The sequence below is a fragment of the Lissotriton helveticus genome, chromosome 5_1 (assembly GCF_964261635.1).
Source record: "Lissotriton helveticus chromosome 5_1, aLisHel1.1, whole genome shotgun sequence".
NCBI classification, from domain to species: Eukaryota; Metazoa; Chordata; class Amphibia; order Caudata; family Salamandridae; genus Lissotriton; species Lissotriton helveticus.
In genome coordinates this window covers 1,649,899,711-1,649,915,786 of record NC_136065.1, presented here as the reverse complement: position 1 = coordinate 1,649,915,786, position 16,076 = coordinate 1,649,899,711, and the positions used below count along the sequence as shown (strand labels likewise).

The 16,076-nt window shown below is 47.4% G+C and overlaps 8 non-coding genes and 1 pseudogene across 8 annotated transcripts; 3 read left to right on the top strand and 6 right to left on the bottom strand.

The window, feature by feature from the left end:
• Positions 1-1,729: 1,729 nt before the first annotated feature.
• On the bottom strand, positions 1,730-1,811 carry TRNAS-GCU (transfer RNA serine (anticodon GCU)). The gene has a single exon. It is a non-coding gene; the product is annotated as a tRNA-Ser (tRNA).
• Positions 1,812-2,103: 292 nt separating this feature from the next.
• On the top strand, positions 2,104-2,199 carry TRNAI-UAU (transfer RNA isoleucine (anticodon UAU)). Its single transcript has 2 exons — positions 2,104-2,142; positions 2,164-2,199. It is a non-coding gene; the product is annotated as a tRNA-Ile (tRNA).
• Positions 2,200-3,343: 1,144 nt separating this feature from the next.
• Positions 3,344-3,415, bottom strand: TRNAT-UGU (transfer RNA threonine (anticodon UGU)). The gene has a single exon. It is a non-coding gene; the product is annotated as a tRNA-Thr (tRNA).
• Positions 3,416-6,290: 2,875 nt separating this feature from the next.
• TRNAS-GCU (transfer RNA serine (anticodon GCU)) lies at positions 6,291-6,372 on the bottom strand. Its single transcript has one exon. It is a non-coding gene; the product is annotated as a tRNA-Ser (tRNA).
• Positions 6,373-6,664: 292 nt separating this feature from the next.
• Positions 6,665-6,759, top strand: TRNAI-UAU (transfer RNA isoleucine (anticodon UAU)). Its single transcript has 2 exons — positions 6,665-6,702; positions 6,724-6,759. It is a non-coding gene; the product is annotated as a tRNA-Ile (tRNA).
• A 5,620-nt stretch (positions 6,760-12,379) lies between these two features.
• On the bottom strand, positions 12,380-13,075 carry LOC144752751 (homeobox protein Hox-D13 pseudogene; annotated as a pseudogene).
• A 1,098-nt stretch (positions 13,076-14,173) lies between these two features.
• Positions 14,174-14,245, bottom strand: TRNAT-UGU (transfer RNA threonine (anticodon UGU)). Its single transcript has one exon. It is a non-coding gene; the product is annotated as a tRNA-Thr (tRNA).
• A 589-nt stretch (positions 14,246-14,834) lies between these two features.
• Positions 14,835-14,916, bottom strand: TRNAS-GCU (transfer RNA serine (anticodon GCU)). The gene has a single exon. It is a non-coding gene; the product is annotated as a tRNA-Ser (tRNA).
• A 292-nt stretch (positions 14,917-15,208) lies between these two features.
• On the top strand, positions 15,209-15,303 carry TRNAI-UAU (transfer RNA isoleucine (anticodon UAU)). Its single transcript has 2 exons — positions 15,209-15,246; positions 15,268-15,303. It is a non-coding gene; the product is annotated as a tRNA-Ile (tRNA).
• The last annotated feature ends 773 nt before the right edge of the window (positions 15,304-16,076 follow it).

Genomic DNA, 16,076 nt, shown 5'->3' with positions numbered 1-16,076 from the left:
GCTAGAGAGTCTTTACTTCTTTTCAGGATCTGCGTGTCCGACTCTTCCAGGTGCAAATATCACAATCCTATTCGATGCTCCTTATAAACATTCCATGATGTGCCGTCTTGCATAGCATGCAAACACCACATCAGTGCATTTAAAAATACATTTGTAGAATAATAAATATGATGAAAACATTGTCACGGGATAACCATATACTGAGGAGCTGCAAACAGTGCTGTATCAGCTACTTACAACACAATTTAACTGAAAGACATATCAAAAGAAGAGCGTCATCATATTAATGTTTCTAGTCAACATAAGAGTTGCACCATAGCAGCTTATGGTGCTTTCTGCTCAGATTGTGCCTCCAATCCCACATTGATTTTTTAATTCTTTGCAGTTTAAAAAACACAATTCGTGCTCAAAGTTAACTTTTTAAAACCATTCAACCTATTACATTTATTTCTCTAACTTGTGAATGTGGTCCATGTTCTCTTTTCCTCATCCCCATCACGATACTCCTTTTCCCAAAATCAGGTTCACTTCTTTATCCAGCCCACCCATCCAAGGTCACCAAATCTATGAAGCGATTCTGCTTTTTCTCACATTCTCTCTATGTACAAGATACCTTGTATCATTTAAATGGACAGCAGGAGAGTCGGATATTTATGGTTAGTGGGGGTGGGGTTTTGAAGATTAACCTCATTTGACTAAGAGCCGGGGCATCTGGGAGGAAAAGTATTTTAAGGGGGATGAAGTTCACATCTCCTTGGTGAAATTTCTAGATCCTTATTTCATCCTTTCTGTGGATGCAGACTCAGTCGGAACAGAGGTCATAGTCCTCGCTCTGACTTTCAAAGGAACTTCAAATATGCTTGGCTTATTTGGCTTTGCCCGGCGGGGTGAGAATGGCGTTTGTCAGGCGTTGGGTGAGGCAATAGTTTATGGTTCAATGGTTTTCATGAAGTCTTCTTGATACGATGAAAGCAGGAAAGGGAAGCTTGTCAATAAGCAAACTTAAGACAATGTGTGACTCCTAGAAAGAATGACATGGAAACAACATACAGAAACTCACATATAAAAAGGCCCTGACGAGGCTTGAATTCATGACCCCTGGTTTACAAGACCAGTGCTCTGCCACTGAGCTACAAGTCCAGCCTGCCTGCAGTATGTAAATCGCTTCATGTATTCTTACTGCGGTATGAAGATATCTATGATTTTGAGACTCTGTATGGAAATGCAGTTGCATTTGAATGTCTACATGCGTGCACAAATTGAAGAGCATGCTTAAGACACTTTTCTTGGAAGTAGGAAAAACTCCATTTTGATTTGAGAACATAAGAGTATTCACATTTATGACCATACTGATAGCTCTAGTTAGTATGTCCGCAATCAGTGACAGATAGAGAACTCACTTATTAGAAGTGATCTGTCTCTGTGGGGCAGACATATGTCAACAGTCATACACTTGAGATGGCTGAAACTTTAGGAGTAAGAGCTGCTTTCTTATCAGTCTATCTATCCAAACTGGTTAGAAGGCCAGGAGTGAGGGAAAGGCAATCCTCTGGACACTTCATGAAAGATCTAATTTCAATTAAGCACAAAACACTTCCCTTAATTTGACATAATTGCCAAAAAGGAATAGTCAGTTGGGCCCTTCTAGTGGATTATGGCTGTGTCTTGAAAGAGAGTGTAATTGTACTACGAGACATGCCCACCTTCAAAAGAGTGTCTGATGGCGTTCCGACGAAGGTGGGATTCGAACCCACGGGTGCAGAGCACAATGGATTAGCAGTCCATCGCCTTAACCACTCGGCCACCTCGTCTGCCTTAGGTGACTCTGTTTCATTTTTTAGGAAATTCTTACTATGTGCTAATTACAAATAATCATACGTTTCTCCTAGACTGTGTCAGAACTCTCAAATGTATGTGGTGTTCAATAGACAGAGCACATGATATAGCAGAATTATCAAATCTGTTCCATTAGGACTGTAGTTTTTAATAGTCATGATAACATGCTAGCATGTGAGTCGATCTTGCACAGTGAATAAGGGAGCAGTGCCAGTATCTACTTGGTCAGCTCTAGATGGCTCAACTGGGGAGTTATGAGAGCAGTGAGCTCCAGTGGCGCAATCGGTTAGCGTCGCGGTACTTATACAGCAGTACTTGCATTGAGGCATGCCGAGGTTATGAGTTCGAGCCTCACCTGGAGCAGCTTACTGGTTTTTCATAAGCCATTTCACTAAAAGTAAAGATTAAACTCAGGGTAAAGACAGCCCTTGCTAGAGAGTCTTTACTTCTTTTCAGGATCTGCGTGTCAGACTCTTCCAGGTGCAAATATCACAATCCTATTCGATGCTCCTTATAAACATTCCATGATGTGCCGTCTTGCATAGCATGCAAACACCACATCAGTGCATTTATAAATACATTTGTAGAATAATAAATATGATGAAAACATTGTTGTCACGGGATAACCATATACTGAGGAGCTGCAAACAGTGCTGTATCAGCTACTTACAACACAATTTAACTGAAAGACATATCAAAAGAAGAGCGTCATCATATTAATGTTTCTAGTCATCATAAGAGTTGAACCATAGCAGCTTATGGTGCTTTCTGCTCAGATTGTGCCTCCAATCCCACATTGATTTTTTAATTCTTTGCAGTTTAAAAAACACAATTCGTGCTCAAAGTTAACTTTTTAAAACCATTCAACCTATTACATTTATTTCTCTAACTTGTGAATGTGGTCCATGTTCTCTTTTCCTCATCCCCATCACGATACTCCTTTTCCCGAAATCAGGTTCACTTCTTTATCCAGCCCACCCATCCAAGGTCACCAAATCTATGAAGCGATTCTGCTTTTTCTCACATTCTCTCTATGTACAAGATACCTTGTATCATTTGAATGGACAGCAGGAGAGTCGGATATTTATGGTTAGTGGGGGTGGGGTTTTGAAGATTAACCTCATTTGACTAAGAGCCGGGGCATCTGGGAGGAAAAGTATTTTAAGGGGGATGAAGTTCACATCTCCTTGGTGAAATTTCTAGATCCTTATTCCATCCTTTCTGTGGATGCAGACTCAGTCGGAACAGAGGTCATAGTCCTCGCTCTGACTTTCAAAGGAACTTCAAATATGCATGGCTTATTTGGCTTTGCCCGGCGGGGTGAGAATGGCGTTTGTCAGGCGTTCGGAAGGGGTGAGGCAATAGTTTATGGTTCAATGGTTTTCATGAAGTCTTCTTGATACGATGAAAGCAGGAAAGGGAAGCTTGTCAATAAGGAAACTTAAGACAATGTGTGACTCCTAGAAAGAATGACTTGGAAACAACATACAGAAACTCACATATAAAAAGGCCCTGATGAGGCTTGAACTCATGACCCCTGGTTTACAAGACCAGTGCTCTGCCACTGAGCTACAAGGCCAGCCTGCCTGCAGTATGTAAATCGCTTCGTGTATTCTTACTGCGGTATGAAGATATCTATGATTTTGAGACTCTGTATGGAAATGCAGTTGCATTTGAATGTCTACATGCGTGCACAAATTGAAGAGCATGCTTAAGACACTTTTCTTGGAAGTAGGAAAAACTCCATTTTGATTTGAGAACATAAGAGTATTCACATTTATGACCAAACTGATAGCTCTAGTTAGTATGTCTGCAATCAGTGACAGATAGAGAACTCACTTAGCCGACCAGCTCGCCGCTTCCCTGAGCCAGCACCCTCCCGCCAGCTCAGCGAACCAAACTGATAGCTCTAGTTAGTATGTCCGCAATCAGTGACAGATAGAGAACTCACTTAGCCGACCAGCTCGCCGCTTCCCTGAGCCAGCACCCTCCCGCCAGCTCAGCGAACCCCAGCCAGGCCGCCGACAACCTCACGAAGTGGATCAGCAACTGCGCGGACGAACTCGCCCCACTGAGGACCCCGCCCAACAGACCCTGCAGCAAGAAGGCCCCATGGTTCACCGACGAACTCATGAGTTCCAAGAAGAACTGCCGAGCCCTCGAGAAAGACTGGAGAAGGGAACCAACTCCGGACAACATGACCACCCTCAAGCTTGCCACCCGGAAGCACCACCAACTGATCCGTGCCACCAAGAAAACTGCATTCAAGGACCGACTGGACAACAACGCACACAACTGCAAGGAACTCTTCAACATCGTGAAAGAGCTCTCCAACCCCAACGCCGGAAACAACGACATCACCCCTTCGCAAGACCTCTGCAATTCCCTCGCCTCCTACTTCCACAACAAGATCGCGGACATACACAACAGCTTCAGCACTCAACCGACGCACGCCACGACCGAACCACCGCCCCCCACCACCACCCTCCGCGCCTGGACGCCGATCAGCACCGAAGACACCGTCCGCATGATGAACTCCATCCACTCCGGATCTCCAACCGACCCCTGCCCTCACCACGTCTTCAACAAGGCCGACGCTGTCATCGCACCCCACCTGCGGGACATCATCAACACCTCATTCGACACCGCCACCTTCCCGGAGAGCTGGAAGCACGCCAAACTCAGCGCCCTACTCAAGAAACCTACAGCGGACCCCACCGAACTCAAGAATTACCGCCCCATCTCGCTCCTCCCGTTTCCAGCCAAAGTCATCGAGAAGATCGTCAACAAACAGCTGGCCACCTTCCTCGAGACGAATGGATCCCTCGACCCCTCACAGTCTGGCTTCCGAGCCAACCAGAGCACCGAGACCGCCCTCATCGCTGCCACTGATGACATCCGAGCCCTGATGGACAACGAAGAAACAGCGGCCCTCATCCTCCTAGACCTCTCCGCGGCTTTCGACACTGTCTGCCACCGCACCCTAGTGCAGCGCCTCAGCAACGTCGGAATCCACGAGAAGGCACTGGAATGGATCATCTCCTTCCTCGACGGAAGAACACAGAGAGTCCGTCTACCACCGTACAAGTCAGAGGCCACCGGAGTCATCTGCGGCGTCCCTCAAGGATCCTCGCTGAGCCCCACCCTCTTCAACGTCTACATGAGCCCCCTCGCGGCCATCGCACGCCAACACAACCTCAACATCATCTCCTACGCCGACGACACCCAGCTGATTCTCTCCCTCACCAACGACCCCGCCACCGCCAGAGCCAACCTTCACGAAGGGATGAAAGACGTAGCCGAGTGGATGACAACCAGCCGCCTGAAACTGAACTCAGACAAGACGGAAGTCCTCATCCTGGGCTCCTCCCCCTCCGCCTGGGATGACTCCTGGTGGCCCCCCGCCCTGGGCACCGCACCCAAACCGACAGACCACGCACGCAACCTGGGCTTCATCCTGGACTCCTCCCTCTCCATGACCAGACAAGTCAACGCCGTCTCCTCGTCCTGTTTCAACATCCTGCGCATGCTACGTAAGATCTTCCGGTGGATCCCCACCGAGACCAGGAAGACGGTCACCCAGGCCCTCGTCACCAGCCGTCTGGACTACGGCAACGCCCTCTACGCCGGAACCACCGCCAAGCTCCAGAAGAGACTCCAGCGTATCCAGAACGCCTCGGCGAGACTCATCCTCGACGTCCCCAGACGAAGCCACATCTCCAGACACCTGAGAGACCTGCACTGGCTCCCGATCAACAAAAGAATCACCTTCCGGCTCCTCACCCACGCACACAAAGCCCTACTCAACCAAGGCCCAGGATACCTCAACAGCCGCCTCAACTTCTACGCTCCCAAACGCCACCTCCGATCGACCAACCACGCCCTCGCCGCCGTCCCCTGCATCCGAAGAGCGACAACAGGAGGAAGGTCCTTCTCCTACCTGGCCGCCAAGACCTGGAACTCCCTTCCGGCCCACCTCCGCCTGACCCAGGACCACCTCTCCTTCAGGAAGAAGCTCAAGACCTGGCTGTTCGAGCAGTAGCAGCACCCCCCCCCCTAGCGCCTTGAGACCCTCCGGGTGAGTAGTGCGCTCTATAAATGTCTTTGATTGATTGATTGATTGACTTATTAGAAGTGATCTGTCTCTGTGGGGCAGACATATGTCAACAGTCATACACTTGAGATGGCTGAAACTTTAGGAGTAAGAGCTGCTTTCTTATCAGTCTATCTATCCAAACTGGTTAGAAGGCCAGGAGTGAGGGAAAGGCAATCCTCTGGACACTTCATGAAAGATCTAATTTCAATTAAGCACAAAACACTTCCCTTAATTTGACATAATTGCCAAAATGGAACGGTCAGTTGGGCCCTTCTAGTGGATTATGGCTGTGTCTTGAAAGCGAGTGTAATTGTACTACGAGACATGCCCACCTTCAAAAGAGTGTCTGATGGCGTTCCTACGAAGGTGGGATTCGAACCCACGCGTGCAGAGCACAATGGATTAGCAGTCCATCGCCTTAACCACTCGGCCACCTCGTCTGCCTTAGGTGACTATGTTTCATTTTTTAGGAAATTCTTACTATGTGCTAATTACAAATAATCATAAGTTTCTCCTAGACTGTGTCAGAACTGGCAAATGTATGTGGTGTTCAATAGCCAGAGCACATGATATAGCAGAATTATCAAATCTGTTCCATTAGGACTGTAGTTTTTAATAGTCATGATAACATGCTAGCATGTGAGTCGATCTTGCACAGTGAATAAGGGAGCAGTGCCAGTATCTACTTGGTCAGCTCTAGATGGCTCAACTGGGGAGATATGAAAACAGTGAGCTCCAGTGGCGCAATCGGTTAGCGCGCTGTACTTATACAGCAGTACTTGCATTGAGGCATGCCGAGGTTGTGAGTTCAAGCCTCACCTGGAGCAGCTTACTGGTTTTTCATAAACCATTTCACTAAAAGTAAAGATTAAACTCAGGGTAAAGACGGCCCTTGCTAGAGAGTCTTTACTTCTTTTCAGGATCTGCGTGTCCGACTCTTCCAGGTGCAAATATCACAATCCTATTCGATGCTCCTTATAAACATTCCATGATGTGCCGTCTTGCATAGCATGCAAACACCACATCAGTGCATTTAAAAATACATTTGTAGAATAATAAATATGATGAAAACATTGTTGTCACGGGATAACCATATACTGAGGAGCGCTGTATCAGCTACTTACAATACAATTAACTGAAAGACATATCAAAAGAAGTGCGTCATCATATTAATGTTTCTAGTCAACATAAGAGTTGCACCATAGCAGCTTATGGTGCTTTCTGCTCAGATTGTGCCTCCAATCCCACATTGATTTTTTAATTCTTTGCAGTTTAAAAAACACAATTCATGCTCAAAGTTAACTTTTTAAAACCATTCAACCTATTGCATTTATTTCTCTAACTTGTGAATGTGGTCCATGTTCTCTTTTCCTCATCCCCATCACGATACTCCTTTTCCCGAAATCAGGTTCACTTCTTTATCCAGCCCACCCATCCAAGGTCGCCAATTCTATGAAGCGATTCTGCTTTTTCTCACATTCTCTCTATGTACAAGATACCTTGTATCATTTGAATGGACAGCAGGAGAGTCGGATATTTATGGTTAGTGGGGGTGGGGTTTTGAAGATTAACCTCATTTGACTAAGAGCCGGGGCATCTGGGAGGAAAAGTATTTTAAGGGGGATGAAGTTCACATCTCCTTGGTGAAATTTCTAGATCCTTATTTCATCCTTTCTGTGGATGCAGACTCAGTCGGAACAGAGGTCATAGTCCTCGCTCTGACTTTCAAAGGAACTTCAAATATGCATGGCTTATTTGGCTTTGCCCGGCAGGGCTTGCCCGTCGGGGTGAGAATGGCGTTTGTCAGGCGATCGGAAGGGGTGAGGCAATAGTTTATGGTTCAATGGTTTTCATGAAGTCTTCTTGATACGATGAAAGCAGGAAAGGGAAGCTTGTCAATAAGCAAACTTAAGACAATGTGTGACTCCTAGAAAGAATGACTTGGAAACAACATACAGAAACTCACATATAACAAGCATTTACAATGCAACGGTTTCGCCTTTGGAAAAGTTTGAGCTATTGGCATTGTAAATGACAACATTTGTATTTATGTGTTGGTTTTGAAAACAGATAAATAAATGGCATTGTCCTTTACATTGCCAATAGCTCTAACTTTTCCAAAGGCGAAACCGTTGCATTGTAAATGCTTGTTCTTCCTTCCTTGGTTCTCCCCTCTCTCCCGTCATTCGGGGCGGGAGAGGACACGGACGGCGGGAGGGGGCGGGAGAGGACACGGACGGCGGGAAACGTGCACAGGACAGCGAGGGGGGGGCGGAAAGGCACACGGAGGGGGCGGGAATGGACAGACTTTCAGTGAAAGGGGAGGGAACGGGAAAAAACGTAACACTTACGCTGCTTGTTCAGTGTATTTAATAGGTGTTCAAATCTTTCCTACAAGGAACCACACCCTAAAATCGGAGCCACACCTACACCTGACTCATACTAATTATTGTAGCAGTGGCGATGTGTGTATGTAGGCAAGACTCGCAATGTGATTTGAACACAGGACGGCCATCTTAAACAGGATTCACTTTAGAGTGACATACGTTTGTGTCTTTTAATTATTATAGTAAAAAGTAACTGTTTCATCGAACTATGTAAGTCCATCTAACTAGAAAGGGAATACTTGAAATGTATTAATAGGGCGACTGTGTTGTGGTAGATTGAAAACACAACAAAACTGAAAGGAAATGTCCAACATTGCATCTTATCTCTTTTATTTTACGATTCGAACTCATTCTGTGCCCAGTAAAGTAGAAAATGACAAGTTCCAACATGGCCACCAGCTTCCCGTACTGTTGAGACCGGCTCGTCGTCCTCCTCCTCTCTATGTTTCTATTCCAGCGCCTCTTCCTCATTTCCCTGGCTGCTCACTGGCCAGGTCTCCTGACGTTGCTTCCGCCAGTTCCTTCTGCAGGCAGCAGCGCTGGCTCCGAGGGAAGGGCGGCCGCTGGAAACTAGGCACCGAGTTGACTATATATGGTAACAGCCTACGGAGAGTCGCGAGCCCGCCGCCTTCTTCCGGGTTTGAGGAGAAGCTTGGTAGCAGGCGCACCATCCACTGCCTGTCAGGAGCTACGGCTGACAGATCCTCCGCCGAACCCTAGCAGAGAGCAGTCACCGGGAAGATGCCATATGACATTAGTAAGTACCTCTGTCCATTGAATGGATTCAGTGTTAGCTCCTGTGATGGCAGTGGAGACTAACAGTGTGATGGCAGTGGAGACTAACAGTGGCTGCTTCGCTATAGAGCCGGTCATAAGCTGCATGGGCGTTTTGCAGCGATAGTCTGCGGCAGGCTGGGGCTACACCCACGTTCAAGGGTGTTTTTACTGGCATGTGAAACACGGAAATAGAAACTGACAATCTAGAAGCCCAGCTTTATCTTTACAGTAGTCTTAATTATAGAATCACGACGTATTTTCCAACTTGTTTTAATATAACCGAGAGCAGATCTACAATACAAATCGACATGAATGTTACATAAATGTGTGTTAACTTTTTATAGTGCTCTCTCAAACTGTGGTATATAGCTTGGCGGACGCTACAGGCGTTGCTCTAGGATCATTCTAATAAATAAAAAAACTGGAACAAACCTGCCTAACTATTATGTGTCTTGTATGCATGATTTGTTAGCGCTATAGGCCAGTATGCGGGAGGGGGCGGGAGAGGACACGAACGGCGGGAGGGGGGCGGGAGAGGACACGGACGGCGGGAGGGGGCGGGAGAGGACACAGACGGCGGGAGGGGGCGGGAGAGGACACGGACGGCGGGAGGGGGCGGGATAGGACACGGACGGTGGGAAACGTGCACAGGACAGCGAGGGGGGGGCGGAAAGGCACACGGAGGGGGCGGGAATGGACAGACTTTCAGTGAAAGGGGAGGGAACGGGAAAAAACGTAACTCCGCCCTGGGAAATAATCTCGGGAACGCCCCCGAATCTGGTCCGGCCTTGACGGACAGATCCGGCACTCAATGGCTAGCCTCCATTTATGGAGCTAGCCAATGAGAGCCGGGGGACGTCCCCGAAGTCCTTATGGTCAACATAGGATTTCACCTGCGCCGAAAAGCTGCGCAGAGCGCAGCCTTCGGCAGGCGAAACCCAAAAAGCATATTGGGTGTATACCAAGACCAAGTATTGAACTGCTCTAATGTATAAAATACATGTTATTGCTTCAGTAACAACCATCCAACACCACTAACTGTTGCACAATATTTAGCTTTTTGCTTGAGAACACACACCTCCTAAACTGCACAAAATGTATACAAAAGTCAATTTACTGTTTCACTAGTAACACCTCAACTGAGCACCCACTGAAATAATTGTACATGAAATATAGTTTAATACTGCAGTGGCAGCTACCTCCTCTGTATAAACTGCACACATGGCAGCAAAATTAATATTATTTTTTTTCACTGGCACCCAACACCTCATCATAAACCGCACTAATCGCACCAAAATTTAATTTCTTAGTTGACTGACGTCTTCGCCTAATAATAAACTGCACGAATTTAAGCAAAATATTTAGTTTTTTTGTTTTCACTAACTAATATATAACAATTACGTGCACGAATTGTTTATATGTTTCATTGCCAACCAAAATGTGAGAATCAGAATACCAGCAGCTAAATGTGTCAGGACATGTCAGGGCCTTTTCAGTGCACACAGAGAGGTAGGAAGACCTGTCCTGTTTCTTGGTTAGGATTCTTGAGTTGTATTTTACACACTCTTACTGCCTCTCAGCACCAAGATACTGTCGAAATACCCTGATAGCAACCATAACCTGCACCCACTGTAACCAAATAGAGTGTATTGTTCCACTGACAACTGTCACCGAAAAGTGAATGGCACAAACCAGAACAAAGCCGATAATGTACTATTTCACTGACGACCATTTCACAGGGTGCACTGTTTGAAACAACAAAGCAACATATATTCCTTAGTGTTTCACTAGAAACACCTAATAAAATGAACGGATTTGAGTAAAAATATAGTTTATATTTTAAGATAAAACGAGGCCCGAAATCAAACTTCACAAATTGGAAGAAACCCTGTGGATTACCGTTTCATGGACAGCCATCGTCTGCTTTTAATTAAACTGCACTTTTTAAAAATTAATTTAGGGACACTATCTTGGGCTATTTTCAATGCTCTTACTGCTAAAAAACAGATAAATTGTACTGACTTTTATTTCAGCGATAGCTAAAAGCAGGAAATACTAATTTACGTAAACATGTGTTGTATTTAATAACGTTCGATGTACATGTGTTTTTTTATTTCGCTCAAAGTCATATAATGTAATAAACTTGGCTAAACAGAAATGCGTGGTCTGCTATTTCAGTGTCCACTAAGAACAATAAATTGCCCTTATTCTGATATACATACTTTATTCTTTCACGAATATCCGGTGTCTGAATAACTGCAGTTACGCAAGAAAATGTACATACAATATGTATTGATTGCCATGCAACAGATGCGAAAGAACTTCGGCTTGTCTAAGAGAATCGCATTCACATTCATTTCCAGAAAATGTCAGAGTGACATTGCTTTCTTACACCAGATCCACTGATAAAGGTTGCCCCGGAACAAAAGCCCAAAGTAAAAGCAATTGAGTTCCAGAAAAGTCTTGTAATATGTGTGGCGGTCGCAAAGTTTCAATGTTTGAATTTGTCCGGAGCGTGTAGCACGGGCGAGAATAGAAAGGCGCCTGGGAGGGCAGATGGGAGATCAAAGGCATGCCTCCCTGCACATAAATCGCCGGCACTTAAGCGAGTTGTAGTGCACATAATTTATACTTGATGAAATTCAGGAATCGCGGCGCAACCCCTGTTGTTACCTCCGTGGCGTCTGACGACATGTGCCAGAGGTTCGGTGTAATTGGGGCTGTGTGTGGGGAGGCTTCTCCAAGCACATATTAACCGAGGCGCTGTTTGCATGTCAAGCGCAGTGTCGTGGTGTGCACTTGTCAAACTTCACATGGGATTCAGAAACCCTCAGCCCAGAGGAAAGCTCTCCGGACGCGATGTGATTACGGGAATCATTCTGAGAGTTGCAATGAAATACGCCGAGTGCGCACGCATGTGTGTTCCCGTGGACGTTTTGGTGGCCCATAACTTCCATTATTAAAACATCCCCCTTGACAGACAGACGGACATAAACACCATGCACACATACACATGGCATGTCCACACACATCATGTCCACACACAGCTATAATCACACACGCGAAACACACATACCATATAAAAACACAAACCCCACACATACCATGCACAAACACACACACTGCGCACACACATATCCCATGTACACACCATGCACACACCACGCAAACACGACCATTTCATACACACACCGCACACACATACACACAGACACACCCCACATCACGCACTCACATACCGTGTATACAGCCTCCATGTGAACCCACGGATCTGCCTTGCTCGTCAGTTTCTTACCATGAGCTGTAATGGGATTTGGCAAAAGCGCCCCGTTCTATCTTCCAGACAGATGCAGCTGCCCCAGTCATGTCCATGAGAAGGATAAAAGCCCTCACCTGCGAAGGATGACTTCCAGAAGTGCACGCCCTGAGGCTGCTCCTTGGCGCAGTACACGCCGCCGCTCCAGCCGTTCGCCAGGGTCCACGACTGGTAGCCGTCCATGGGGATGTATGCCTCGTGCCTGGGCTCGCCCGGCCCGAAGCCGGACACCACGTCGATGTACCCGGGCATGGGCTGGTAGGGCCCGGGGTACCCCGGGAAGTAGGAGACTTCCTTGGCCCGCGAGGATCCCTCGCTGCCCTGCGCGCTCGCCCCGCTGCCCAAGGCGGGCACGTCCATGTACTTCTCCACCGGGAAGGCGCCATGAGGCGAGGGCTTCAGGGCGCTTTGCTGCACCCCCACCCCGTGCGACATGCGGCAGCTGTAGCATCCGTTCCCAAAGTGGTAGCCATAGCCCAGGGAGGGCGCGCCGGCCCCATCCTTGCCGGAGTCCAAGCGTGCAGCGCCGGACGACCTCCCCGGGCCGGAGAAGGCGAAGCCAGATGTTGCTCGGCCAGCGGTGGGCCCGAAGACGTTGGGGGAGGCGAGGAAGCCCCGGGCCTGGCCGCTGGAAGAGGTGCCCTCCGCTCAGGGCCCGTCCATGTCCCTCTCAGGGGCCTGCGCACGGCTCTCTCCTCCACCCCCGGCCAGGCATGGCAGAGCCAGGCATCCCCCCAAGCAGGTTAGGTCACCGCGGTGCGGTGATAAAAACTAACCTCCAGCCAGAGGGAGGGAGAGGGGAGTGGGAGGAATGTGTGCGCAGCGTGCCAAGTGCAAGGCCATTGGCCGTCTGAGGCAACGTGGTCCTGGAGCGCTTGGGAATCTCTGCCCTCAACCCCCAACACAAGGTGATCTGGGCCCACTCCCCTGCGCACAGGCCCTCCTGCAAGAGGAGTCTGCCCCCAACCCACTATCCAACACTGAGGCCTCCAGCACTCTGCCCCCCCCCCTCGCCCCCAACCACCACCCGCCATCACAAGGAGGGCTCTTGCCTCCAGCACAAGGACTACCCACATCCGGCATATTCTTCTGACGATTTTATCAGATTTCAGAGCCTATTTTCCCTTCACTGTAAGGTACGAACCCTTGCACGAGCTACAGATACATCTACGTGTTTCCCATCAACTCACTTTCTACACGGACGGCGGGAGAAGACACGGACGGCGGGAGGGGGCGGGAGAAGACACGGACGGCGGGAGGGGGCGGGAGAAGACACGGACGGCGGGCGGAGGGCGGGAGAAGACACGGACGGCGGGAGGGGGCGGGAGGGGGCGGGAGAAGACACGGACGGCGGGAGGAGGACGGGAGAAGACACGGACGGCGGGAGGAGGGCGGGAGAAGACACGGACGGCGGGAGGGGGCGGGAGAGGACACGGACGGCGGGAAACGTGCACAGGACAGCGAGGGGGGGCGGAAAGGCACACAGAGGGGGCGGGAATGGACAGCGCATCTGAAATCACTTTCATTGAAAGGGGAGGGAACGGAAAAAACGTAACTCCGCCCAGGGAAAAAATCTCGGGAACGCCCCCGAATCTGGTCCCGCCTTGACGGACAGATCCGGCACTCAATGGCTAGCCTCCATTTATGGAGCTAGCCAATGAGAGCCGGGGGACGTTCCCAAACTCCTTATAGTCAACAAAGGATTTCACCTGCGCTGAAAAGCTGCGCAGAGCGCAGCCTTTCGGCAGGCGAAACCCAAAAAGGCCCTGATGAGGCTTGAACTCATGACCCCTGGTTTACAAGACCAGTGCTCTGCCACTGAGCTACAAGGCCAGCCTGCCTGCAGTATGTAAATCACTTCATGTATTCTTACTGTGGTATGAAGATATCTATGATTTTGAGACTCTGTATGGAAATGCAGTTCCATTTGAATGTCTACATGCGTGCACAAATTGAAGAGCATGCTAAAGACGCTTTTCTTGGAAGTAGGAAAAACTCCATTTTGATTTGAGAACATAAGAGTATTCACATTTATGACCATACTGATAGCTCTAGTTAGTATGTCCGCAATCAGTGACAGATAGAGAACTCACTTATTAGAAGTGATCTGTCTCTGTGGAGCAGACATATGTCAACAGTCATACACTTGAGATGGCTGAAACTTTAGGAATAAGAGCTGCTTTCTTATCAGTCTATCTATCCAAACTGGTTAGAAGGCCAGGAGTGAGGGAAAGGCAATCCTCTGGACACTTCATGAAAGATCTAATTTCAATTAAGCACAAAACACTTCCCTTAATTTGACATAATAGCCAAAATGGAATAGTCAGTTGGGCCCTTCTAGTGGATTATGGCTGTGTCTTGAAAGAGAGTGTAATTGTACTACGAGACATGCCCACCTTCAAAAGAGTGTCTGATGGCGTTCCGACGAAGGTGGGATTCGAACCCACACGTGCAGAGCACAATGGATTAGCAGTCCATCGCCTTAACCACTCGGCCACCTCGTCTGCCTTAGGTGACTATGTTTCATTTTTTAGGAAATTCTTACTATGTGCTAATTACAAATAATCATAAGTTTCTCCTAGACTGTGTCAGAACTCTCAAATGTATGTGGTGTTCAATAGACAGAGCACATGATATAGCAGAATTATCAAATCTGTTCCATTAGGACTGTAGTTTTTAATAGTCATGATAACATGCTAGCATGTGAGTCGATCTTGCACAGTGAATAAGGGAGCAGTGCCAGTATCTACTTGGTCAGCTCTAGATGGCTCAACTGGGGAGCTATGAGAACAGTGAGCTCCAGTGGCGTAATTGGTTAGCGCGCAGTACTTATACAGCAGTACTTGCATTGAGGCATGCCGAGGTTGTGAGTTCGAGCCTCACCTGGAGCAGCTTACTGGTTTTTCATAAACCATTTCACTAAAAGTAAAGATTAAACTCAGGGTAAAGACGGCCCTTGCTAGAGAGTCTTTACTTCTTTTCAGGATCTGCGTGTCCGACTCTTCCAGGTGCAAATATCACAATCCTATTCGATGCTCCTTATAAACATTCCATGATGTGCCGTCTTGCATAGCATGCAAACACCACATCAGTGCATTTAAAAATACATTTGTAGAATAATAAATATGATGAAAACATTGTTGTCACGGGATAACCATATACTGAGGAGCTGCAAACAGTGCTGTATCAGCTACTTACAATACAATTTAACTGAAAGACATATCAAAAGAAGAGCGTCATCATATTAATGTTTCTAGACAACATAAGAGTTGCACCATAGCAGCTTATGGTGCTTTCTGCTCAGATTGTGCCTCCAATCCCACATTGATTTTTTAATTCTTTGCAGTTTAAAAAACACAATTCGTGCTCAAAGTTAACTTTTTAAAACCATTCAACCTATTACATTTATTTCTCTAACTTGTAAATGTGGTCCATGTTCTCTTTTCCTCATCCCCATCACGATACTCCTTTTCCCGAAATCAGGTTCACTTCTTTATCCAGCCCACCCATCCAAGGTCACCAAATCTATAAAGCGATTCTGCTTTTTCTCACATTCTCTCTATGTACAAGATACCTTGTATCATTTGAATGGACAGCAGGAGAGTCGGATATTTATGGTTAGTGGGGGTGGGGTTTCGAAGATTAACCTCATTTGACTAAGAGC